The following is a 27,573-nucleotide window of genomic DNA, read 5'->3' as shown; positions in this document are numbered from 1 at the left end:
GGCCCACCCCGCAAGCTGGAGGGTTAACTCAACTCAACTCAAATGTTCATTCCATAATGTGACCTTCAATATTTAGGAAAAATATTGTATTGTAGATAAGATTAGATAAGATAAGATAAATAACAGTCTCAAGGTGGTTTCCCTGCATTTTAATTGCCTTAATAACAAAAGGAAAATGCAGGCCATTGAAACCTGGATTAAAACAGAAAGTCCATCTGTGGTTTTAATCCAAGAGTCTCATATATCAGTGGGGGAAATTAGCCTAATTTCCCATGTTTAGATCCAAGGCAACATACTGATGGAGCAAGAATTCGCACGTAAAGCGGCTTGCTTGTACTCATGAACCTCGAATAACCTTAATGAACGAAATCAACTTGTTTGTCTTACTAATTTCCATTTTATTCTGACATTTGGGTATCCGAGGGATGCTTGCCTATGTGTTTATTAACATTAACAAAGCTTGCCTCTAAATATGGCCGCTGCAAGGCGGGATTTTCTTCTGCGCATGCGTCGGTCACAATCACGTGACGTGACGTACTCGCAGTTCTGGTGGGTACTTTTCGCGTTTGCGCACTTGACTTACGATGGCCGCTTTGTGTCCTCACATGCCGAAGCTTGTCTTGCCGCTTTCTGCTTTCTGTTCGTATCACATTAATAATAATGCTATAGTTAATATAAAGTAAGGGGAGTCATATAGGGATTCCTGGTATACAGTGTAATCATTTATTTCCTATGTTCTAACTTGTTTTCGCTTACTTTACATGTATTGAAAATCTGTGAGCATGCGGGATGAAAATACTCCATATTGAACAGCCTTTCTGCGCATGACAGTCTTCTGCCGGTGGCATTGAAACCCTGCCAAGCCAAGGTCCCAGCCAAGATGTGCCTGGGAAGATGCACCTTCGCCTAGCAGAAAAAGCTGAACTGTTCTAAATGTATCATAATTCATAGATGCACTATTGTAACGTTAAAATTTATGTCATGGGAACCCCAAATTCAATAGGCGGTCCCAGAGTATGCAAATTAAGTCTTGTAGAAGTGAAATGTGGTTGGTGTGTTGACCTGGCCTACTTGTGGACCAATCGAGATTGGGGATTCTACACTAGCAACATTGGGGGGGTGGTACACTGACCCAAAACAGTATAATTAGCCTGGGTTTAGCTAGAGAAATTGTCCGACTTGTCCGAATAGCTGACCTGTCACTGACCCAACGCACTCAATAGGTGACTGATACAGACTGCTGCGGAGCACTCTGTCCGTAATTTCCAGAGACCCAAGCGGGGTTTTGAACCTTAAGTGCTGGCGGAGCACTTTGCTGGGGAATTCGATAACCCAATCGGGGTTCTGAGTGATAGCTGCAGAGAGGGTGGAGCGCAGGCGTTGCTTCCGAACTGCGGGTGCTGGTCTTGCCTTGGTGGTTCTGTCCTGATCCTAACTTGGTTTCCCTGTCCTGACCTGGGGTGTCCATTCTGCACCTGCTGGCCTACTGACGACTGTCTGTCCTTGGGGTTTCTTCCCATCCTTAACTGACCCGTGGCCAGGGTTGGTCTTCACACCATACTAGGTAAATATAGAGCTGGAGAAATCTATTCTGCATCTTCTATTTTTCCTTTCTTTGCTTTAATAAAGTCATACTCTTGCATATTTGATTTTCCATGCTTTTCGCACAACTAAATGAACAGGTCATACGTTATCATTGTTATTCCAGCATGTTCCATTTCTTACCCATCCTTTAAGTACATTCCTGTTTTCAGTTCATGAAAATACAGTTTGTTCCTTTTCTTTACCTTCCCTTAGCTAAAATGAAATGTTTACTCTGAGATATTAGCGTGTTCCATTTTTTACCTTCCCTATAGTTACATGTTTACTTTTCGAGTCTCCATAGACTGATCAAAGTTCACTTTTAAAAGGTATATTTTTAGCATATTCCTTATTTTCCCCGGCCTTTACTCACTCTACGTCTAGTTTAAACTCCTGAAATTCTTACTAGTATGTTCCCTGTTCTTACCTTTCTTTAGACTCATAAATGGTTGGTCTGATATACTTCCTTTATGGATACGTGCTCTTTGTAATCTTGGTTATTGATTGCCTACTCACTGTAAATCTTATGTTTTCGGAATCTGATGAAGTTTAGATAAAGGTTTTAAAACTTCCCGTGTCTCTGGTTATTATCTGAGTGCAAATATAGACAAAGTACATTTGCTATCTGCCTCTCTTTTACAGCTAGCTCCCTGATCCATTGTGGTCATTAGGTACCCGTAACAGTGGATTGGTAAGTCGGGTACACTGAAAATAAAATAGGAAGGAACAAGGATTACTGGTAGTAGAGTGCAAGGTCGCCCGATTTATGAATATGGTAAACTGGAAACTATATGGGCCCGATACGTGTATGGTAAATTTATAGTCGGGAGACCTGCGCGCTCTATCAGTAATTTTCTGGTAGCAGAGGAAATGGTTAGGGACTAGTTAAAGTTAGGTAGGACTAGTTAAGATGGGTAGGTAGGTTAATTGCTGCTAATTGTGAAAAGAAATTCTGCTAAACGAATTTACAAATGTTTTATTGCTTTGAAAATTATGAAATGTTTTAAATTGTTTTTCTTGCTGCTATATTGATATATGTACTAATCCACTCGTTAGTGATTGTTATATGTTTGTTTGGAATCCCCCGGGAAAGAATAGCGGGTGGTGAGGAGAATCCATTGCGCAGTGAGGTCACTTACTAGAGGAAAATTGGTGCAGGTTAGGCATAACTGGAAGCACTAATTAGGGGTTTTCTGTATAAATGTATGAATAAATGGTAGCAAAGAGTTCGCTGGCAAAACTTCTATTGTGATATAACCTAGTAAGGGTCACACGGAAGGAGTAGCAAGTTCGTCTAAGCTTGATTGATAGCAAAGGAGTTCACTGGTGAAACTTTTGGCTTAGTATATATCCCGCAGTGGATGAGTCGAAGGAGTAGCAGGTTCACTAATGCTTGTGTGAAGAGTAGGCAGAAGGGATCTACTCGTAGTATTTGAAAAGTAAACAGAAGTAGTTTACTTGCAGTGAAGAAGCTTTCCTTTCTAGACACTCGAGTACAGTGGCGAATGTGTTTTCGTTGTAAATTAAACTGAGCACTTGCACTTTAAGAAAGAAATCAAGTTTCCGTTACCTTGTGAAGGAGGGAGTCAGTTGCGGAGCTGCTCTGACGTCACTCTGTGCCGCGCTGGTATTGGTAGAGACAGCGGGTGTGTAGCGGAGCTGGTATTGTAAAGGAGGGGTGAGCGCAGAAGCGCGAGAACTTGTCTCACGAAAAGGCCGCGCACCCATTGGTCAGAAATATTTTGCAACCAACGTGTTGATTGGTTGCTGAAGAATAAAAGACGCATTTGGATTGGGAGTGATTTTGTAAACAAGGTCGCTAGTGGAAAAGTATATGTGGCATTCGTTTACTCCAGAGACTAGACCTGATCTAAGATATCTAGGGTTTGGAAAAGATCACTGGAAAGGTCATAAAAGCGTTATGTACGGAGAAAAGAGGAAAATGACCTTAGTAAGCAAAGTGAAAAATTATTTCAAAAGAGACAAGCCTATCAAAACTAGAGAAGGAGTTGTCATTCCACCACCTAATACTCCCGCATCTTTCATGATGTTTGATAAAGGGTACCACTCTTGTGTATGGTTGGAGAATTGGGTGGAATACACTAAAAATGACGGAGTTTTGGCATTTCCGTTAGAGGGCACATTTAATGGCAGTATTCTATTCAATTTGAGAACCCGAATGAATGATTTGCATCCCAGACACAGATTGACACAGTACGAAGCCTTAGAAGAATGGGAGATAGAGGCTTTTGAGCGAGACAAACCTAGAATGGATAAAGGGTTAACCAAATGGTATCCTAAAGTAAACCAAGAAACCCGAGAGAAAAGAATGAAACAATGGAGACAGAATATGATAGTAGAAGGACTGTACCCTATGATGGCACTAGGAGATCCCATGGGGGGGAAAAAGACAGAAAAGACCAAGCATCTGATGACCGGGGGGATTCAGATGACGATTATTTGGAGGACTTGTTCATGAAAAATCCACCTCCTTATAATGAAGGACCCAGATCCTCAAGTGTAGGGGATACTTGCCAAAGACCCCCTTACCAGGAGGGATCAAGACCAGTAAGTGTAAGAGACGGCTGTCAAATACCTCCTTATCAGGAGGAGCCGAGACCTTTAAGCACAGGAAATCCATTCGTGAAACCTAATTATGGTGAGGGACCAAGTATGTCGCATCCAACTGCCCCAACCCTGACTCCGCAAATAGTACCTGAAACAAGCCTGAAAAGAGTACTGCAGGAAAGAGAGCGAGAGGCACTAATTAAACAGAGAACAGAATTAATTCAGAAAATTTCCCAACTAAATACAAGTCCTGAAGCTTTGACAATTCCAGTGACTATTGGACCAGTTGTTCCTCTGTATGGGGATAAACAGGGGTGTCCAAAGACTCCAATTATTACCCCAGCTGTAGTGCAGCCGAGAAAAGAGCCCTTAATTGTAGATGACCAAGCAAGTGAATGTGAGTCTGTGATTTCCTTGATGGACTTTCCGATAAGGGAACCAGAAAGGGGTTCAAGAAAGAAAAACACTCCTTTCAGTGCAGGAGAAGTGCAGATTGAGTCAGCTTCCGGTACTAGAAGTGCCACTGTAGTGACTCCTGAAGAAATCGAGAGATGGAGTCGAGAATTAGAGAAACCAAATCCCCCGTCGAATCGATTCGATATTTACAAATTAAGAATAGAATTGGAAGAACGGATGGCTGGAAATGTGGGGTTAGACAGACTAAATACCTTTTCTGAGGAAGAACTGCTGTTTATCTGTAAAAGCATCACCCTTAATACCAGAGTGTTCCATGAGAAATTAATGGATACCGCGGCTAGTATGGGAATAGATATTGGGAAATCTAAATCATTGCAAAAACCCTACAGAGCAGAGTTCTCAGACAAAGCTCTGGAAAATATGAATGTGTCAGAGAAAAAGGTACAGATCAAACAATTAGTGAACCTGTTACAAAAATGGGGAGAATTAGAAAAATGGAAAGCCAGATGGGCAAAGAAAAAGGAGGAAATTAGATCAAAACAGATGGCTTCAGAGTTTGTCTTAAAAGAAGCAGACAAGGCAGAAAAATTATATCCTATGCGAGAAGTGCCAGGTGGAAAGTATGTACATGTTCCATGGTCCCGACAGGATATTGTGTCCTTTACCAATGATTTCCCAAAATTACGAGAGAAACCTGTGGATTGGTACAGGCAGGTAGAAAGGTTTGTGAAGGTACAAAAATGCTTGTGGAAAGATCTGGAGGGTTTTTCGATATTGTAGTTCCCGTAGATTTGTGGACAGAATGTAAAATTGCTATTGGTTGGCCTAGTGAGGAATTCCCGAGGGACCCTATTACAGGAGCTCCTTCCGATGAGGTAATGAAAAAATACCATCAAGTAATGTTGCATTTGAAAGGAAAGGTGCCTGCAAAAGAAACTGATTGGACCAGAATAGATAGAACTACCCAGGATAGAGATGAAACTGTGCATTCTTATTATGAACGATTGTTACAGGTGTTCAAAACGTACAGTGGCCTAGATAACATAGAGATGAAGGACATGACTCATTTCATTTACAGGTTTGTATCAGGCTTAAGACCTGAAATTTCACAATGGATAAAAGGCAATAAAATCTGTTGGCAGTCTAAGAAAACTGATGAGGTTTTAAGGTATGCCAAATACTGTGAAGATGAAATGGCTGACAAACGAAAGGCCTTAAAGGAAAAAGTCATGTGGGCACAAGTAAAATTAGCAGAACAACAAGAAAAACAGTTGAGTAACATGAATAGTAATACCCAAAATCAAGGTTCTGGGGGGGGGAGGAAAACCCAGAGTAAAAATGAGCAGAGAAGAAGCAAAAAAGAAATTCCCCTGTCATGGATGCGGCCAGATAGGTCATTGGAGAGACGAGTGTCCATATGCCCAGAATGGTAATATCCAAATCAATGATTTAAATCCACAGACGCCGAATGAGAAACCACGAAAGACCCAGCAACAGGTAAAGCAGAATCAGTTGCCTCGTACACCTAGACAGAATTATAAAGGCAAAGCACAGCTGAGGGAAGACACTGAAATGTGGGAAGGAAGGGAGGATAGAAATGCAGCTGTTCCACAATTCCTGTTAAACAACACATTTCTCTGTGATGATACCTACTGACGGTGCCTGAGGGGGGAGGACGAGGAGTGCGTACTTGGCGCCTCCTTGCCGGTGGACCAGACAGGGCCATACATTGAAGGAAAGGTTGAAGGAAATGATGTCACCTTTCTGTTGGACACTGGTGCCACTCGTTCTACTGTGAGAACAGCAGACGTTCCAAACCTACCCCTCTCGGGAGAAGCAATCCAGGTAGTTGGTGTCTCTCATCAGCTAATTAGTACCCCAGTCACAAAACCCATGGAAATTAAGATTGGAAATTTTAAAGAAATGCACAGATTTGTTGTTTGCGACTCCAGTCCTGTAAACCTGTTAGGGAGGGATTTGTTGTGCAAAATGAATTGCACCATCTTTTGCACACCAAATGGCGTTGAAATACAGACCCCAGATGAAGATGGAATTTACAAACTAATGTTAGCAAGATCCGATTCTGAAATTAAAAAGCTGACAATAGCAGATTTACCTGAAGAACTCCAAGAAACAGTAAAACCAGAATTATGGGATTTTACTGGAAAGGATGTAGGATTAATGGCAAGGGTAGACCCGATTAAAATAACTATAAAGGAGAATGCAGTGTACTCAAACATTAAACAGTACAAGATGAGTGCAGAAGTAAAAGCAGGAGTTGCCATTGAAATTAAAAGATTGTTAGAAGCCAAAATCATACAAGAAGTGATGAGCAGTCCATGCAATTCACCCATAATCGGAATCAAGAAACCTAGCGGTAAGTACAGGGTAGTATAGGACCTGTGAAGGGTTAACAAAATTGTGGTTCCCTGTTGTCCTGTCGTGCCAAACCCTGCAGTGATTTTATACCAAATTCCATGGAATGCTGGATGGTTTACCGTAATTGACTTATTGTCATGCATTCTTTTCAATCCCACTGCATCCAGACAGCAAATTTCTATTCTCATTTGAATTCGACAGTCACGTGTTCGTCTGGAATCGCGTCCCTCAGGGGTATACAGAAAGCCCCTCAATCTTTAATCAGATTCTGAAAAAGTGCCTTGAGACCCTAATTTTGCCCGGAAACTCAGTTCTGGTGCAGTACATAGACGACCTCTTGGTGGCGTCTAGGAGCCGAAAAGACTGCGTGACTGCCACCATTGCCTTACTGAACCATTTAGGTGAGGGAGGGCATAAAGTGTCCCCAGAAAAGCTGCAATTCTGTACTACATCAGTGAAGTATCTGGGGCACCAGATAGAGAGAGGTATCAGAAAAGTCACCTCAGAAAGAATCAGGATAATTCGAAACATGGAATTCCAAACACTCAGACGGAAATCAGAATGTTCCTTGGAGTTGTAGGTTACTGCAGGCAATGGATTGTGGGATTTGCAGTCCTAGCAAAACCATTGATAAAAATGACCAGGAAAGGAGCAAGTGACCCAGTGGAGTGGGATGACGAAAGCATGTCAGCTTTTAACAAATTACGAGATTGTCTCTGTACTGCTCCTGCATTAGGAATGCCTGATTATTCCAAGGATTTTGCACTGTTCTGTGACACACGGGACAATTGTGCACTTTCAGTCCTGACCCAAATTCATGGTATGACTCGACGTCCAGTGGCATACTTTTCTTCCACATTGGACCCAGTAGCAGCTGGATTACCTGGGTGTTTGAAGGCTGCAGCTGCAACCTGCATGAGTCTTGAACAGAGTGAGTCCATTGTGATGGGACAGCCAGTAACTGTGTATGTTCTGCATTCTGTTGTGATTTTACTGACAAGAACGAAAAACCAGTATCTCACACCTAGTCGGCTGACTAAGTACGAGAGAATCCTTGTAGGTGCAGGAAATGTAACCATCGAAAGATGTAACATTTTAAATCCTGCAACCTTACTACCTAGCTCATTCGCAGAAGAAGTGAGGGAAGAATTTGCACATGATTGCATTGACTTAACTGAATTCAGTACAAAACCACACCCAGATATTAAAGAGCACCCTTTGAACCATGGAGATTATGAGCTTTTTGTAGACGGCTCATGCATGAGACACGAGGACTGTGGCTTAAGCGCTGCCTACTCGGTGTGCACTCTGGATCGTCCAGTTGAAGCATCTTATTTGTATGGAGTTAAGTCTGCACAAATAGCCGAATTAATTGCATTGACAAAAGCGTGTAAATTTGGGAGAAATTTGAGAATAACCGTGTATACTGACAGTCAGTATGGTTATGGGGTTGTGCATGACTTTGGCCAATTGTGGCTACAGAGGGAGTTCCTGACTTCTTCAGGTACCCCTATCCGAAATGGAAAATATGTGCAGGATTTACTGGAAGCAATCCAGTTACCAAAAGAATTGGCTGTGGTCAAGTGTGCTGCTCACAAATCTGGCAATGACGATGTGACAGCCGGTAATTGTTATGCTGACCAGTTAGCTAAACATTGTGCAAAATACAAAATCTCAATCAATATAAGGGTTGGGGGAACTGGAAGCAGCTGCCAAATTTTGATGCTAGAGGGAGTGAATACATGGGAAGAGGTGAGAGACTTACAGGAAGCAGCAGAGCCACAAGAGAAACAGAGATGGAGAAACTTTGGGTGCCGCCGGAGAGATGAAGATGGTGTCATTGTTTACCTTGATGGGTTGCCTGTGTTGCCAGACTGTATGCTTGCTCCTAGGCTGATACATGGACATACCCATGTGGGCAGAGATGCGATGATTCGCATGTTCCACCGAACGTGGTTCAATTCGAATTTCAGAAGAGTAGCAGAGGCACTCTGCCAGAGGTGTTTGACTTGCCAGCAATTTAACCCTGGAAAAAAGACCATAGTGTTACCAGGGAAAATTGGAAAGGCAGAAGGCCCCTTCATTAGACTGCAACTTGACTTCATTCAGTTACCTCTTTGTCGAGGAATGAGATACCTGCTTGTCATTGTCTGCCTGTTTTCAAAATGGGTAGAAGCTTTCCCTACACGTAGAAATTACAGTATCACAGTAGCAAAACTATTACTTAGAGAACTTATACCTCGTTACGGCTTCCCGGTCTTAATTGAATCTGACAGAGGGAGTCATTTCCGGAACGAAATAATAAAACAAATCTGTGAAGCATTCAAAATCACGCAACATCTGCACTGTGCATATCGTCCAGAGGCTTCTGGAGTGGTAGAACAGATAAATGGCACAATCAAGTCAAGAATGGGAAAAATGTGTGAATACACTCAACTGGAATGGCCAGATGCTCTGCCTCTTGTGCTGATGGGACTCAGAAGTATTCCAGACCGGAACACGGGTTTGAATCCACATGAAATCCTGATGGGAAGAGCAATGCGGCAAGCATGGGTGCCAGGATACAAAATAATAAGCATATCTGATGATTTGGTGCTGGAGTATTGTAAGGAGCTGGCTGACCAAGTACGTTCTATCTCTCACCAGGTTGGGGGGGAAGACGTCGCCAGGGCAACGACTCCAACACATAACCTGAATCCTGGTGATTGGGTCGTAATAAAGAAGCACACCGGAAGAGCTGCCTTGAGCCGAGGAGGGGAAAGCCACGACAAGTGATCCTGGTAACCACCACAGCTGTAAAGTGTGCAGGAGTACCTCGCTGGATCCATGCCAGCCACACGAAGAGAGTGACTGAACCAGACCTAACTGAAGCTGAAGGTTGCCCAGCTGAAGGATCCCAAGCCATTGGTCCTGACGTAGCTGAAGAGGGACAACCGAGCTCCAGTCGAGACGATTGGGTTCCACTCATCGATCTGACAATTGACCCAATCCGAACCAGAAGGCAAGCCCAGCTAGACAGACAGTGGGATAGTGAGGACGAGACAGGTGAAGAAGAAGCTACTCAGAGCATCGAAATCCATGTGAGATCTGACTCTGAGGAGGACCAGATAGGGGAAGAGCAGGTAATTGATATTCTACCCAGAACACCTGCACCAGAAGAGGGACAGATAGAAATTAGGGCGGAAGTTCATGCAGAAGAAAATCAAGAGTTCGAAGAGCGTGAACAGGGACAGACAGGATTAGACAATTGTGTTCAGGAAGAAGAGGTCGAAACAGATCAAAGTCAGACTCAACAGATACCTGAACAAGGCCAGTTTAGGGACCAGGCAGAAGAAACAGAAGAAAGACCTGGACCTAGCCAGGTAGGGAACACTGTTGAAGACGAACAAGACTCCAATGTGCCACAACTAAACGAAAATAAAAGAATATTGGACAAAAGCCAAGAGACAGTGCCATTCAAAAGACTCCGAAAGGGTGATTCAGTACCTCGATTTGTGAAAAGGCTGAGACTACGTTTGAAGACGATAAATGAGGAGCCTGAACAGATAAATGAGGTGTCGAGTCAAACTGACCCAGTCCACACCAAGGTAAAGAGAAGAAGTGCTCGCTTAAAGAAACTGAATAACAAGTACGCGAGTCCTGAGTGGACATATTACGTATTGGAGGAGTTTGAGAATTTGAAAATAAGTGACGAAAGTGATGAAAGTGACGAAGAAGTGATTGCTGAACAGATCTGTGAAGAAGCAAACGCAACCTGAAAAGTTGCTCGAGTAAGCAAGCTGTGTAAATTTACAAAGAGGGGTTGTGACCTCTTTTGAGATAAAATGTCTGATTCTTCTGAGAGCGGGAGACCGAGACGAGGTTGTTGTAAAACATGCTGCCAAGTATGTTTATGTAGTGTAGCCATAGTACTGATCCTCTGGATAGGACTAACAATAACACTTCCTTCTATGATGAGCAAGAACCCAAGTCTGTACCCAAATAATAATGTACCTGATGACACTGTAGAATCACATACTAGGAAGACACCACGAAGAATAGACTCATTGGACAAACCACTTAGCCTGAAACGGAGACAAGTAAACTTAGACGCATCATATGAGGAAGGATTACACTTTAACAAGATTAGGAATAAGACACATTTGAATGTCTTCGCAAACCTGTTATTGCATTATGTAGAAACTATGGAAATAGACGACTGTTATGTCTGTATGAAGCTACCTACTTCTGTAGCTGAAGGTGTGACTTATCATCACCTGCCCTTAACCTATGGAATTTCCTGTAGTATACTAACTAGCTCATTCTACAAAAGAGGACCTTTACAGTATTACTATTCAAACTCTGACGTGACATTTTCTGAACTTCCTGTCCGGAGAAACCTGAACCCTGTACATACGACTAGAGATGTAGCTAAATACATGAGTGATTATTTTCTAACTGTAGGAAAAATTAATATAGATGAGGCACACAAAAATAACCTGACCTGTTCTTTACATGAAAAGGAAAAAGAATTTCTAGACATGGTAGAGAAGAGAAGAGAGAGTTTCCAAAAGAAGGTCAAAGACAAGAACCACAAGGTTCCTAAATGGGCAGAGAGTATAGGGAGCACCTCAAATGGTGGAACTAATGCTGCTATGCTTTTGGATTTCGAAAAGAAGGGGAAACTCTGTCTTAAAAGAGAAATGACTAGTTATTATAACAATATTTTCATTAGTTCCAGTGAATGTGAACATAATTACAAGGTAATTGGAGGTTGGGGTTTCAAAGATGGGACAGAGCCTGTGTTTCCTGGAATTTATTTTATTTGTGGGAACAAGGCTTACTTCAAATTGCCCGACCATTGGTACGGGAGTTGCTATTTTGGTATTGTCTTTCCAAAGATATACCATGTGGGAAAAATCGCTGGAAGCACTGAAGAAACTAACCAATTAGTACGCACTAAGAGAGAAAGTGCTGGTGAAATTGTTGGAGATATTTTTAGTGCACTGATACCTGCAGTGGGAGAGGTTCTGAATACACACAGAATTTGCAAATTGTCAACAGTAGTAGATCGGTTATCTACCGACACTGCTGGAGGTTTCCTGATGGTCAATACCGAAATGGTTGCGGTCAGATCAATGGTTTTACAGAACAGACTTGCCCTTGATACTCTATTGGCAAAAGAGGGCGGAGTCTGCAGAATGTTGAAAGCGCAACATTGTTGCACTTACATACCAGATAAAAGTGGAAATCCAGAGGTATGTAAGGAGCATTACCAATTTGGCAAAAGAACTCAAACCACTGGAGGTTGACAGTGCCTGGAAGAGACTTACTGATGGTCTTTCCGCCGTAGGTCATTGGTTTGCTAACTTAGGTAGAAGTCTTCTGATTAAGGTACTAATGCCAATTGCAGGAATAGGTTTAGTAGTATTCACTATATTCGTTTGTTGCAAATGTCGAAAGCACCAGAAAAAGTATACTGTGAACCAGAGAGGGGTGAAACGGAATGTGGATGAACTTGAATTAGAAGAAATGAATAATCAGCTTTATAAAAGGGTGAAAAATTCTCACCCTAATAAAGAAACAAAAGAGAAATTGAACAGAATGTTTGAAGAAATCGAATTGGGCAAAATATGAGAAAAGTTGGCATCTGGTTCTATTTTGTTTGTGATGATATAAAATATCATAAAAGAGGGGATTGATGGAGCAAGAATTCGCACGTAAAGCGGCTTGCTTGTACTCATGAACCTCGAATAACCTTAATGAACGAAATCAACTTGTTTGTCTTACTAATTTCCCTTTTATTCTGACATTTGGGTATCCGAGTGATGCTTGCCTATGTGTTTATTAACATTAACAAAGCTTGACTCTAAAAATGGCCGCTGCTTGGCGGGATTTTCTTCTACGCATGCGTCGGTCACAATCACGTGACGTGACGTACTCGCAGTTCTGGTGGGAACTTTTCGCGTTTGCGCACTTGACTTAAGATGGCCGCTTTGTGTCCTCACATGCCGAAGCTTGTCTTGCCGCTTTCTGCTTTCTGTTCGTATCACATTAATAATAATGCTATAGTTAATATAAAGTAAGGGGAGTCATATAGGGATTCCTGGTATACAGTGTAATCATTTATTTCCTATGTTCTAACTTGTTTTCGCTTACTTTACATGTATTGAAAATCTGTGAGCATGCGGGATGAAAATACTCCATATTGAACAGCCTTTCTGCGCATGACAGTCTTCTGCCGGTGGCATTGAAACCCTGCCAAGCCAAGGTCCCAGCCAAGATGTGCCTGGGAAGATGCACCTTCGCCTAGCAGAAAAAGCTGAACTGTTCTAAATGTGTCATAATTCATAGATGCACTATTTTAACGTTAAAATTTATGTCATGGGAACCCCAAATTCAATAGGCGTTCCCAGAGTATGCAAATTAAGTCTTGTAGAAGTGAAATGTGGTTGGTGTGTTGACCTGGCCTACTTGTGGACCAATCGAAATTGGGGATTCTTACACCAGCAACATTGGGGGGGTGGTACACTGACCCAAAAACAGTATAATTAGCCTGGGTTTAGCTAGAGAAATTGTCCGACTTGTCCGAATAGCTGACCTTTCACTGACTCAACGCACTCAATAGGTGACTGATACAGACTGCTGCGGAGCACTCTGTCCGTAATTTCCAGAGACCCAAGCGGGGTTTTGAACCTTAAGTGCTGGGGGAGCACTTTGCTGGGGAATTCGATAACCCAATCGGGGTTCTGAGTGATAGCTGCAGAGAGGGTGGAGCGCAGGCGTTGCTTCCGAACTGCGGGTGCTGGTCTTGCCTTGGTGGTTCTGTCCTGATCCTAACTTGGTTTCCCTGTCCTGACCTGGGGTGTCCATTCTGCACCTGCTGGCCTACTGACGACTGTCTGTCCTTGGGGTTTCTTCCCATCCTTAACTGACCCGTGGCCAGGGTTGGTCTTCACACCATACTAGGTAAATATAGAGCTGGAGAAATCTATTCTGCATCTTCTATTTTTCCTTTCTTTGCTTTAATAAAGTCATACTCTTGCATATTTGATTTTCCATGCTTTTCGCACAACTAAATGAACAGGTCATACGTTATCATTGTTATTCCAGCATGTTCCATTTCTTACCCATCCTTTAAGTACATTCCTGTTTTCAGTTCATGAAAATACAGTTTGTTCCTTTTCTTTACCTTCCCTTAGCTAAAACGAAATGTTTACTCTGAGATATTAGCGTGTTCCATTTTTTACCTTCCCTATAGTTACATGTTTACTTTTCGAGTCTCCATAGACTGATCAAAGTTCACTTTTAAAAGGTATATTTTTTAGCATGTAGTATGTTCCCCGTTCTTACCTTCCTTTAGACTCATAAATGGTTGGTCTCATATACTTCCTTTATGGATACGTGCTCTTTGTAATCTTGGTTATTGATTGCCTACTCACTGTAAATCTTATGTTTTCGGAATCTGATGAAGTTTAGATAAAGGTTTTAAAACTTCCCGTGTCTCTGGTTATTATCTGAGTGCAAATATAGACAAAGTACGTTTGCTATCTGCCTCTCTTTTACAGCTAGCTCCCTGATCCATTGTGGTCATTAGGTACCCGTAACGGTGGATTGGTAAGTCGGGTACACTGAAAATAAAATAGGAAGGAACAAGGATTACTGGTAGTAGAGTGCAAGGTCGCCCGATTTATGAATATGGTAAACTGGAAATTATATGGGCCCGATACGTGTATGGTAAATTTATAGTCGGGAGACCTGCGCGCTCTATCAGTAATACCAGGAGTGTTCCTCCTCTCAGACAGCACATCAGATCACTGTGATCTTTTTGGGTAAAAAATTTGAAGCAGACGTGGTAAATTTCGAGAATGATAAAAATTGGAGGTGGTGTTGAGTGACCTGTAAGTTGAGATTAATGTGTCTCACATTTGGCAGCAATTATGCAACAGTCAAAGATAATGCAGAGCCATATGTAAAATTATTCCAATCTCTAATGCAAATTCCCTATGAAGTAATTATAGGGGGAACATAATTTCCTGCAAAATCCTAGGCTTGATTCCTCAGTTAAAACCATGAGGCAATTAAAACGAAAAACCTTTGAGGTTATTCTAAATTATAGTAAGACCCTGGGGTTAATTGATCCCTGTTGGGACACTTTCCTCACTAAAATTGCGTATACCTGTTTTTCGGGTCGAATTTGCACTTCTTCCTGTATAGATTTCTTCCTCGTATCTAAAACCCTGATTTTTTCGAATCCATGAATCTTACAAAATGGATTCTCAGACCACGCAATGATTGTTTTTATGGTCGAGTTATTTATGGTCGAGTTAGAGAGAATCTTAACACATCCTAGGTGTTTGGTTTTTAACAAACAGTTTTTACAGGAAGAAAACTGGGTGCTAAACTGTAAAAGAGAGAAAAAGGAATTTTTGGCAATTAATCACGGAACTGCTCACCCTCATATTGTTTGGGGCTCCTTAAAGGCATACATTCATGGGCTGGAAATGGGTAAAGATGAGGAACATTTAAAAAGAGGTAAATTTAGAACGAAGGGTGCAGCAGTGCTATGAAAACTTATTAAGAAGCCCCTCGCCTTGATCAGGCTACACTGGCATTAAGTGAGGCATATTATCTAAAATCTAAAATCTGAAATCTTAAACTGCACCTATATGCATAAGGTGCATAAGGTACATGAGGAACGCAATCTCACTGGGAGGTTCCTTGCATGGCAGGTTCAGGAACAAGATGCAAGTAATTAGATTACTGCATTGAAATGTCCTGTTACCGACATGTGGAGCGAGGACTCGGTCGGCATTGGTGGAATAATGCTGGAACATTACAGATCTGCTTATGGATAAGCGATTAATAGTGAGTCCCTTGAGGCGTTTCTTCGGGAACAGAAAATTACGGTATTGTCGGAGACCGAGAGGGTAAATATTATCGCCCCTTTTCTAATAAAGAATTGGCGGAGGTTATTAGGAACCTCCCTAATGGCAAAGCCTGCCTACCTGATGGTCTACCGGGCAGAATGTTTGAAAGCTTTCTCTGGGGATCTACTTGATTATTTTTTACTGGTTGCCAATTCAATGCTAGAGGGGGGCCCGGTACCAGAGTCATGTTATAAAGGGAATGTGGTGAGCTTTTTAAAAAAGGGGAAGGACGGTGAGGATGGTAGCTCATACCATATCGCTCATCATCTTGGGTGATTTTAATTATCAACTGGAACTTAATAACAATTCTGACACCAATAGGCTACTCGATAATTTAGCAGGCTTTGGCCTGGTTCAAATAGTGTCCGGACCTACTCATTATGCCGGTCATACACTTAATGGTATATTTACTAATAATACTAAAACTTCTCGTCTTCCGTGGACTGACCACAGGGCGATATATTTCAATATTAAGATCACTCAACCAAACATGCCAGTCATAAACAAATCTGCAAGTTTAAAAATTAGATGATGGAACAAAGTACAAGGGGTGGAATTTGAGCAGGTCCTAAACATCAGTCATCCCTTAAGGGTCGTGTTAACAACGATGCAGCTATCCAGTTTGTGAAATGGATAGCTACCGCAGTTAACCAGGTGATGCCAGAAAAAATCATTAGAGTAAGAAGATCCCAGGCGACATCGCCATGGTATGGACCTGAGCTTAAAAGCCACTTGGACGAGAGTCAAACGTATATTGAGATCTGATTATAGTAGGGAGCATAAGTATGCATACAATATAGCACTCCAACAATACAAAGAGGCTACTATAAAAGAAAAACTCACCATCTATACGGCAAAAATTGAGGCGGCTAACAACTCCTCTAAAGACCTCTTTAAATCAGTTCAAGTGTTATCCAAACCGCAACAGGTCAGTCTATTTAGGCCAGACTAAGCCTTTTGTAATAAGATGGTGAATTTCTTTCAGAATAAGGTTCAACTAATCTATGATGACCTCCGTAATAATCTGAAGATTGAGGAGAATGGTCCTGACCCAGTACTGGAGGAGAAGACACTGCAGAGCCAACTAACTAGCTTCTGCTATTTTACTCCAAAAGATTTGAATCCAATATTACTATCAACTAAATCTGGATCCCCAAAGGACCCATGTCCTCCACACATCATGCACCTGGTTTCCGGGAGTCTACATCTAACCCCCCTCTTAAATCAAGTGGTTGAGTCTGGAAAAAAGTTTGAATAAGACCAATTTTGAAAAAGCCGGCCTTGGGTCCCATGGAGGTCAAGAATTATCGACCTATTTTGTGTCTGCCAATTCCAGCTAAAATACTCGAAAGGTCGGTAAACCAGGAACTAACGCAATATTTAGACTTTAACAATCTGCGTGACAGTCAGCATTGCTTCCGGTCATGTCATTCGACTGAGACTGCGCTGATCATGGCATCTGAGGAGATTCGCAGACAGGTGGATGGAGGGGGAAGAGCCATCCTCCTCCTCTTAGACCTACAAGCAGCATTTGACACAGTGAATCATGTGGTGTTAGTGCGGTGGCTGAAGGCAGTGGGGATTGGGGACATGGCTCTGTCCCTTCTCTCCTCGTTTCTGGCTTCCACAGAACAGACCATACATTGGGAAAATCTGTAATCCGAAACATTCCCTCTCCCGTGTGGAGTGCTGCAGGGATCTGCCAGAGGCAAAGATGCAGTCAACAACTGAGTGAACAGGTAGTTAGGCTCTGGGACCAGAAGTGGACTGTTACTACATTGTAGTATTCCTTAATGGGATGTGTCTTCAACTTTTGCATGAAGTAACGTCATAGAAAGAATGATGAAGTGCCAGTTCGTAGAGGGATAGATGAAGAAGGCCTGTTGCTTTGTTTTTTTCCTTCCGGTCTAAGGGTGTCTTGGCTGCAGGTGTAGTAACTGGCATCAAAGATAGTGAGCCTTCCACCCAGATAAGCAGGAGCGGTGGTCGTGGCAGCTTTCTATGTGATGCAGATGGTTTGTAGATGCCTGGCATGGGGAGCAGGAGAGGTAAATTAGCCCCCACAACCCCAGCAGCGTCGGGGGTCCTGAGCTCCAGCAGACCCCCTCCAGCACTGTGGACAGATGGTGGGCCCCTGGCCTGAGAGCTCCTAATTGGGTGTGGAGCGTGGAGAGACCGCCTCCATGTACTTTGCAGGGGGACCCCTCAAGCTTCGTTACGCTACGGTTGGGGAGCAAATGGAGGCAAGTACCAAATGGAGACTCAGGGCCATTAACAGTAACAATGGATGCCTTCTTAGCCTTATCCAATACAAACGATTTTTAAAAAGCCTACGTTTGAAGGTCCTCTTAGCTTGAGGTCCAGACATACTCGCCTTCAGAGGTGGCTCCTCCGCTATGGGGGAATATCGTCATCCCACTGCTTTCAAGCAGTGCAAGAAGAGGAAACATAACATGATAATAACTATCATGTTATGTTTCCTTTGTGGACTAGGCTGCTCTGCTCACGGAGCAGGGCAAGGGCGAGTGGTTTGCCCACTCTATTGCACAATGACTGTTTGGTCGGCCCTCTTGAACGGCCCGCTGCAATACAGCCTGCATGGAGAACATGCCCCCCCTTCAGCACCTGCGCTGGGGTGCAGTGTTGTGATTGGCTTAGGGGATGGAGACTGGCTGCCTACTTCCTGTTCCTGGAAGCAGACTCAGCAGAGCAGGAGCACAGAAGACACAAGACCCGACCTCGAGGTACGTTTAAAAAAAAAATGTGAAACCCCTCCAACTCCCGGTGACACCCCCTGCAACCTCCCATGACAACCCTGTGACCCCCGTGGCTCTTGCCCCCCCCACCCATGTCTACGATCCATGCTGGTCACCCTTGGGGGCCTTCCCACACCCAGCTGTTCAGTACTGCCCCCTTTAGCTCTGGAGTGATTAAGCTCGAGCAAGTCCAAGTTGCCAAAAGAGAGACCTTTGCTTCACTGGTTTAGAGAGTAAACGCCTTCTGTGCCGCCTCTATGTAGCCAGTGACTAACACCTTCTCAAGCACAGAATCTCCAGGCTCTTTTAATTTCTTTTACAAAACAGATGCCCTTAAAAATTAGCCCTTCTGAAGATAAGTGAGAATAATGAAATTTGCACAACACAAATTCGAACAGTCACCAAGCTCAACAAACAGTTTAATATCCATATCCAAAATAACAGCACTTTGCATTTTATACCAATTCATGGATGCCAAAGAAAAAGATAATTCATAAACGTAAGTAAAAATTTAAATCTAATATGAAAAGGAATCTATGTGATAGCCATAGTGCAACTAGTGTATAATTTCACAAATCATACATTTTCTGTAAATGTCTTGGAGAAGGGGCTCGATGTCTTCATTTCTTTCTATTAGCTTCACATTCATATCTGGAAATTTGACAAATAGCAGACAACTGCTAAGTTTTGCAAGGGAAAAAATAGCAATCTTTCATACACCCTCTGCAAACATTTTAACTGAAGCTGGTTCATGGAGTTTTATTAAATCTTTTAACGGCAAGCCTTATCTCCCGAGATTTTCTTTATCAATTATCTCTTCCCACGGCTTCCTGGAGGAAATGTTGATGAAACAAATATTTTTTTCCGAAAATAAAATCCGTCGTTTTCTTAAATGAGTGAATTAACAGCCATGATTTGGTGTGAATGGCATTCAGAGAATTAGCAATGTTTTATTCAGCTGAATTTCTTTCACTCAAATCTTATCTGAAAACAAGAATAACTGAAGGAAAGAGGCCCTTCTGAGAATTCTCAGTTAGAGATTGCAGGCAAGGAACTGATCTCTATATTTAGAAATACACCCCTGTCAGAATTCTTCCGTTTCAATTACCCATCACATATTCAAGACACAAGTCTCAACTTTGAAAGTATTCAGCTGGGGGGCGTCTCGATCACCTCCACAGGAGTTTTTGAGAACCCCAGAAAGCCTGAAGTAACAAGGAGACAATTACCGAAGTAGAATGCGAGCCTCACTAGAGCTCATTAGCTTAGAATTATTTATTGAAAAGTTGTCTGAAAGTTGCGTGAATTCTGCATACACTGCAATGTTAGGCATATGCCACGGTTGCTGTTGTCACTAAAATTCTCATTGGAGAGGGGTGCAAAGAACTCATTTAAATCAACCAGCTCCCAAGGCAGGAGCCAATTGTAGAACTTCTAGTCCCAAATTCGCACCACTATTTGTTTATTTTATATTCACTTCTCTACTTCCTCTGCTCCTCTTACTTTTTATCTTTTTACTTGTGTAGAAAAGGGCATAATCAAAAAACTAGCATCTCTTTAGCTGATAGCCCAGCTGATTGGTCAGCGAAGTGGTGACGGCATCTCTGTGATGGAGGCCATGCTGTCAGACAGCAAGGTCATGGCAAGGTTGACCACGATATCTTTTACCCTGAGTAGAGAAGTAGGTTTGATACCCGGATAAATTATTGCAAGGTAGACGCGCCGAATATGTTGATATTGTTAATTCATTACATCAGGTGCAGAATCCTGAAGCAACTAGATATACTAATGTGGCAAGCATCAGCTATTGCCCTGTTCACCTGTGCTTTCAGAGAGCTACTTGAAAAATACGCATGTTGTGTATGTATAGCTATTAAATAGTGAAAACTTAGCTGGGAGCAAGTGTGGGTTGTATATTTAGGCATACAGAGATGCAAGAAATGCAAGACGGAGGATTCAGTATTGTCAATAAAGCCCGGTAGGAGGACTTATATACCAGGGGATTGGTTTTGCTGAACGTAATTAAGTAGTTAACTCACGAGATCGGGCTAAATTAAGAAACTCCCTTCCATGAAGATGGGAAAAGTTTCTTGAGTTTGCACAAGGATAAGGTATATATTCTCCCGACCCATCCCACCTAGGTGGGCAGGACTTCTGGCTGCCGACATTTCTTCCTCATTATAACTGAGGGCTGGTTCAGCCTTGAACGGAAGCAGGGTAGTACGAAGGTGCCTTCCATCAGCTACACGCCTCGTTCCCAGATGTCTCACCTGAGGTCTACTAGTAGTGAGAAGGGGATCCACGCGGCACTACAGGCGGGTAGTAACCGGAGGGCATCAAAGGCTGTGCTTGTGCTGCAGCGGGAAAATACCAGCTGCATCACAGGCGCCCTTTTATCCCCACTCTGAGGGGCAAATTTACGAGAAAGTGACTCAGTGCATTCCGCAAGCCATTTGACTGCGCCGTACTGAGATACTTTCAGAGCGCAAGAATGCAACATATTTACAATGAGATGTCGTATTCCTGTGCTCTCCCCTGCTCTGGCGCCAGCACAGCACCCTTCCACCATGGTGCAAGGATGCCTGCGTCATGGGGAGTTTGTTTTCGTGCAGGAAAACAATCACTACAGGCATTTTTCTTTTTCAATGTGTGATGTTGAATGCACCACGCATTGGAAGAGGAAAAAACAAGGAGAAATGAAAACATTTCTCCTCGTTGCGCCTCTCTAAGTCACCCCTAGGGTTGCATAGCATACTGACGCATTCCCAGATTTACGTTTCTTTGTAAATTTGGAAATGTGTCCTGTTCCATGGGTGTTGCATGGAAACACCCACTGCAACACCCATGGAACGCACCTTCCATGCAGAGTGCTGCGTGTAAAGGGCCCATATTTACAAGGACAAGAAAAGCCACGCAGGGTGGCTTTTCCTTACCTTGTAAATATGAAGCAGTGAAATACGCCACCAGTACGTCACAAAAAGTGACATACTGGTGGCGTAGGGGGCTTGTAAATCTGCCCCCGAATTTCTAATACATTTTTAAAACGTCTTGTTTCACAAAACTGGTAACTTTTTTTTTTAAACTGTGAAGTTGCAGGGATTTATACTTTGCAACACTCATGGGCCCGCATGCGCTAAGCCTTTTGCGGTTGGTAGGGCTCCAAATCCGAAAATCAGATCCTTTCCAACAGCAAAATGGAATTTTTTTTTCACCAGGGCCGGACTGGCCGTAGCAAGCACCGGGCATTTCCCCGATGGGCCGCCAGTGTGGGGGATGGTTTTGGCCCCCGGGGGCCGTTTTTGTTACAGGCTCATTTTTGCAGCGTAGCTGCAATACCAGCCCTTGTAACAAAATCGGCTGAAACCATCCCTGGCAAACAGCGCGGCCGCACCCTGAACCCCCCAGGGGGGGCAGCCAAGTACTTTGCCAGGGCCGGTTTTGGTTCCCAGTCCGGCCCTGTAGTTCACCAAACCCAAATAGCAATTTGGTAGCATGTTAGCAAATCTTTCCGAATCGCTAATTGGGTTTGGGAATAAATACAAATTCTGTATTTGGAAGGGGTATGTTAATGGCGTTTCTTCCAAATACTGAATCTTTAAGCTTTGTATTAATGTTTTGCGACCAAAATCTGTGCAACGTCATTCGCAAATTGAAAGGGGACCCAGGGGACTCCATCCACTTTGTGAATGGTCACAAAAACACTTTTTTTATGAGCAGACAGTGATCCTTGAGAACACTCTAAAGAGTTGAGTGCGTCCTTCTGTTAACACGTTCGTTGCTGCTGTCGGCCAACGGCCGTCGCGAGCACTACCTTGGTAGTACTGCGCACGTCTGTTGGCCGACGCGTCCCCGCCCACACAATAGAACCCCCGTACTGTGGCAAAATTATCACCACGGTAGAGGAGTTAATTTAGAAATGTTTTATGTTTGTTTATTTTTTCTTCATCTTGTGAAAGTGCTATACAATAAAGGCAATTTCAATCTCGTTTTATTTGTAGTATTTTCTCTTTTAATTATTAAGTGAAGATTTTCATCATGCACCTAATATTATAACAATTGACTGGTGATTTTCTGAAGCTGACATGTGTTTTGCCCCCTGTTGGGTCATTGGCCTGGGACTTACTCAAGCCTCTTGTAATTTTTAATGCATCATTGTTCTTACATGTTATATAAAATGCCATTCAGCGATTGTCTTCAACTGGAGAATCGAGACGGAAATGGTTCTTTGATAAAATATTAGTGTTTTGCCAAGTCCAGAGTTCAATCCCTTGTTGCTCGTCTGCGCCAGTCAATTGAAAAATACAAGTGAAACAAGTTTGAAATTGCATTAACTATATACCACATCCACTTGATGAAGAAAAAATAAACAAATATAAAACATTTCTAATTAAACAGGAGTATGCACTCAACTCTTTACAATTATCTATAATAGAGGCAAGAAAGGTCCAGACCTTGAGCAAGTGTCCTACCACCAAAATAAAGGGGCATTTTTTTCAGGGAGAGAGCACTTGGACCTTATAACTAGAATACTGTTCTTGACACCACTGCCTGCTAATAAAAAAGGTCATGTCATTATTAGGTCGAGCCTCTGCATGGCGCATGCACTGTCTGCAAGGCCTGCTGTAAGCACTACACAGAGTGTAATCCTGCCTGCTTCTTACCATTGGATCACTCCTACATCCCTCTTCTTTGCTGCCTCCTAAGTCGTTCACACAGCCGATACCTCACTTCCAGTCAAAGCTAAGGAGCACCGGCCATGTACAGCATCCTTTCGCTTACTTTCTTTATCTGTTCTTTTAGAGAACTTTTTTTTTTAAAAGGTTGCTTTAAGCCAGTCGCTGCTTCTGCCCCCCACCACCTTCTGACACAAACACAGCGTTTCCAAGGACTCCTTTAAGTTTAACCTAGCTTGACAGTAATCTATTTGAAAAAAGTCCACTGAAATTATGGTGGTACGTATTTTCAGCATTGTTTACGGAATATGTAAATTCACCAATAACATGCATGTTTGTACTCATCCACATTGTCCAGTGAGTATTGATATGATAGATTAGAAAGTTTTTGGGACATTCACACAACAACGATCTAACCCAATGTGACTAAGGCGGTGACCCATTCCCGGCCACAGCACAATATCACAGGAGGCCCGACAGTGATATATTAGGCACACTCGACGGTACTTGCTTATAGGATGTACAATATGGCCTCTTCGACACAACATGATATACACAGGCTTGGTCAAACATTAGGCAAACATGGCTACTAGCGTATACGGAATTAGTGCCTATGAACATAAGATTTGCATTTCGACTATCTGTTGCAAGAATGTATTAATGTATTGAAATCTACTGTCATGATACCTGATTGTTAAAACCCAATAAACAAATTTAAACAAAAAAAACAAAAAAAAACATTGTCTAGTGAGCTGCGCTTGTTTTGAACTTCTTTTTATGTTCAGTCATGCTTGTATGGTCTCGCCCATAAGGCCTGTGAAGTTTACTATGGGGCTTGCTAGTGCTCAGTGAGATAAGCCCGGAGATCCTGCTGCAGTAAATGCAAAATCTATTCCATTTTCATTGCTGAGATGCACCCTGTCACACGCACCATGCTTGTGTGTGCTGCTACCGGAGTACCTTTGCCGCCGCCAGGGTGGCCCCCTTCCCGCAGAGTGCCCAAGGGCAAGTATGGCTTAGCAGCGTAGCTATGACCGTGCAGCACTGGCTCAATCTGTGCCAGAAGGTGCTGGAGATGAATTTGCATGTGCAGCCATTTGGACTTGGAGAAATACTCAAGTAGCTTCCCTCTGGACAACCTAGCGAGCAAGGAGTGGCAGCAGCACAGATAGGAGCACCCTATCAACTTATCTCAATGCCCAGTTCATACTCTCTTCTGGGCCAGGCCCTTCTCTACTGTTGCTACCTGTGCGGGGTTTGTAATACCATCCGCATGCACACCTCAGTGGAAGTCCCACAGTAACACTGACCCTCTGACATTCAGCCTGTCATGGCTGGCTTCTATTCTGTTCTTCCTGGCCCCTCTGCCTTCATATAATTTCTTTCTTTTTTCTCTTTTATTTCTCCACCTGTTGCCATTCTACATCTGCCTCTATCAAGAGGTGCATTGGCTTGCTCTCTACCATCCCTGTCTCCACCGTTCTCTGCATCACATATCTACCCCTTACTCTCGTATTCCCAGTCTTCCACTCTTCTCACCAAACGGTTCTCCTCTTCTCCAGATCATTTACCTTTGCTCTTCCCTTGACGCTCCTTTGAATATACCTTCTCTTCTTTTGTTCTATTCATCTGCCACCCCTGTTGCCAAGTTTATATGCTCTACTTTTTCAAATGGCTCCTCTCACCTTTAGCCCTACTTGACCTTCTGTGTCATTATTCCATCTGTTTATGCTTTTTCACCCTTTGCCCACTCTCTGATTACCTTACATATTGCCCATCTGCTCTTCTCTATCTGCTGTTGGAACTCAACTGTACACTTCTCTATTTAAGTTCTACTCCATCACCTCCATGTGCTCTCTTCACAGTTATCCCATCAGGTACAATCTCCTCGCACTACCATTAATTTTCTGGTCCCTTGTGCTGATCTATAATCCCATAACTTCCTTCGCTGTCATGGTCACTCAGGCCACCCTTATCGCCCAAATATGACTGTCCTACTGTCCTCTGCCCTGTCTCAACCTGCCCCAATGCTCCTAGACCTTCTCTTTGCTCACTATTTGGCCATTTGGGTTCTCTCTGTCCGTCTCCTGGCCCCATTGAAACCCTTGCTGTGCCCACTCCATGGCATGTCACACCCTGTCTTTCTCAGCGCGCCTTGTCCCCTCCCACTCCGCCCACTCTTGTCATGCCTTGTCCCCTCTTTTTTTTCGCTGACATACCCTCATATCATCTTATCCGCTCCCTGGCCCTGCCCCCTCTCTCTGCCTGCTTCTTGGCCCTTTGTCCCCTCCACCTTTCCTTCGAGGCACTTGTCTTAGCTCTTTGCCCGCTCCTCACCATTTTTCCACTCCTGACCCATCCCATTCCTGTCCTCTCTCTGTTTTTCCTCTTCTCTAACCTCTCCCAAGTCACCTTATCCACTTCCTCTGTAGTCGCGCCTTGGGCCCTCTCTCGCTGTTCCTTGGTTGTGGCATTTGCCTGGCTGTGCGGTGACAGCAGAGGGCAGGGGAATGCAGCCCATACACAAATACAGTAACAGTGGAGGCTCGGAGCGTGGCGGGTGGGAATGTTTAACTTTCTAGTTGCATGTACAAGCTTGGCAAGGGTTGTGGTCAGTTAAACAGCTCACCTGTCTTGACCGTTGTTAGACTAGTCATAAGTAGCTATGCTGCTTTCTGCCATACTTGTTGTTACATGTAGGACCTTGCCAGGTTGCACACAATTGTGGGAGATATGATCCAGCACAGTCTTTTTTCAGCTGGAAGTGCCCATTTCCCTCATAGCCAAGTAGCCACACTTACTGCAATTCATAACAGTGTCCATTGATTTTAGGCCTTCCCAATTACACAATTGCCATTTTCAGAGCCTCCACACCAAATGGTGGTTTTTGCATTTGCATCCCTATTAAGCAACATCTTAAGTGCAAAACCAAGGTTGGGAATGGTTTTAGCATGCTACACTTGGTTAAATTCAAGGGAAAAGCTCATGATGTTTACTTGAACGTAATCCTTCACTGATTAATGAGGGAATTTGGTTCTAAGTGAAAGTACAATAATAAGTAGCAGTAGCAAACACATGGTCGTCATTTTTGAGCATGAATGAGTAGTCATTCTAGGAAACAACATTCAATGGTATATCACTAATATACCACATATTTCCACTACACAACTTCACACCACAAATTTCCATGCCACACAATTCCACAACAAACAGTTCCAATCTAACACATCTCTCCCTTGCACTTCCACCAAACCTGTCAACTCTCCCCCTCACACTCAGTGCCCTTCTCGTCTCTCTCTCACACTGCCTCTCCCAACTCTCATCTCACAATCACACTGCTCCCTCTCATCCCTCCCTTATACTCCCTATCTCCTCTCAATATTGCCTGCTCACACATACTAAGCACAGTTTCTTTCGCATACCTTTTTAAGGTTTCTGTCCCTCAAGCCACACTCTCCTCCTCTTCTTACGGTGTCTTCTGCGTATAAAGGTAATCCTTTTTATCTGTTTGTGGCCTGCTCTCCTCTTATTTCTCTGCTTTTCACACACTCTTTCTGCTACTTTGTCTCGAGTTCATTCATCACATCCCTGCACAAAATACCTATCCCTCTCTGTTATCCTTTCTATATATTCTGTGCAACTTTCACTCCTATCTTTTCACCATTCTACATAATTCAAGTTCACCAATACACTCCACACCACACAATACCACCACACAGAATTCCACAACTAGCATTCAAATACAACCCATATAATTCCACTCCACACCACAAACATCTGCTACATTCAAAACCAAAACACATGGGTTAAAGACATTATCGTTTACAATGCCAATAGCTCTGACTCTCCCAAATGCAAGACCTATTTCATTGTAAATGCTTGTTCTTATTCTTTTTTAACTACTTCGCTGCGGCGGCTATTCCGCCGCAGCGCTAAGGGGGCGGGGCGGCGGCGTGGCGGTCCCGTGCTCGTGACGGAACCGCTCCGTCACGGCACGCGGGTGAGCTGTGTTTGTGACGGAACGGTTCCGTCACGGCCCCGCCTGCTCAATAGAACACTCCGCGCAGGCCGTTCCGTCACCAGCACAGCCCACCCGAGGCTCATGACGGAACGGTTCCGTCACGAGCATGGGAGGGGTTAAACACATCTGTTGTCCTTTAAAGAAAACGTGCTGCATTAAAAAAAAAATAGTTGCTTTATTTTTAAGAAATCACAGACATGGTGGTTCTGATGACTCCAGCAGGCCACACTGCTTGTCAATATAGACAATCGTAGTGGGTAACAATGTAC

Source organism: Lissotriton helveticus, chromosome 4_1 (assembly GCF_964261635.1).
Source record: "Lissotriton helveticus chromosome 4_1, aLisHel1.1, whole genome shotgun sequence".
Classification (NCBI taxonomy): domain Eukaryota; kingdom Metazoa; phylum Chordata; class Amphibia; order Caudata; family Salamandridae; genus Lissotriton; species Lissotriton helveticus.
The sequence above is the reverse complement of the archived record's forward strand: the minus strand, read 5'-3'. Positions refer to the sequence as shown.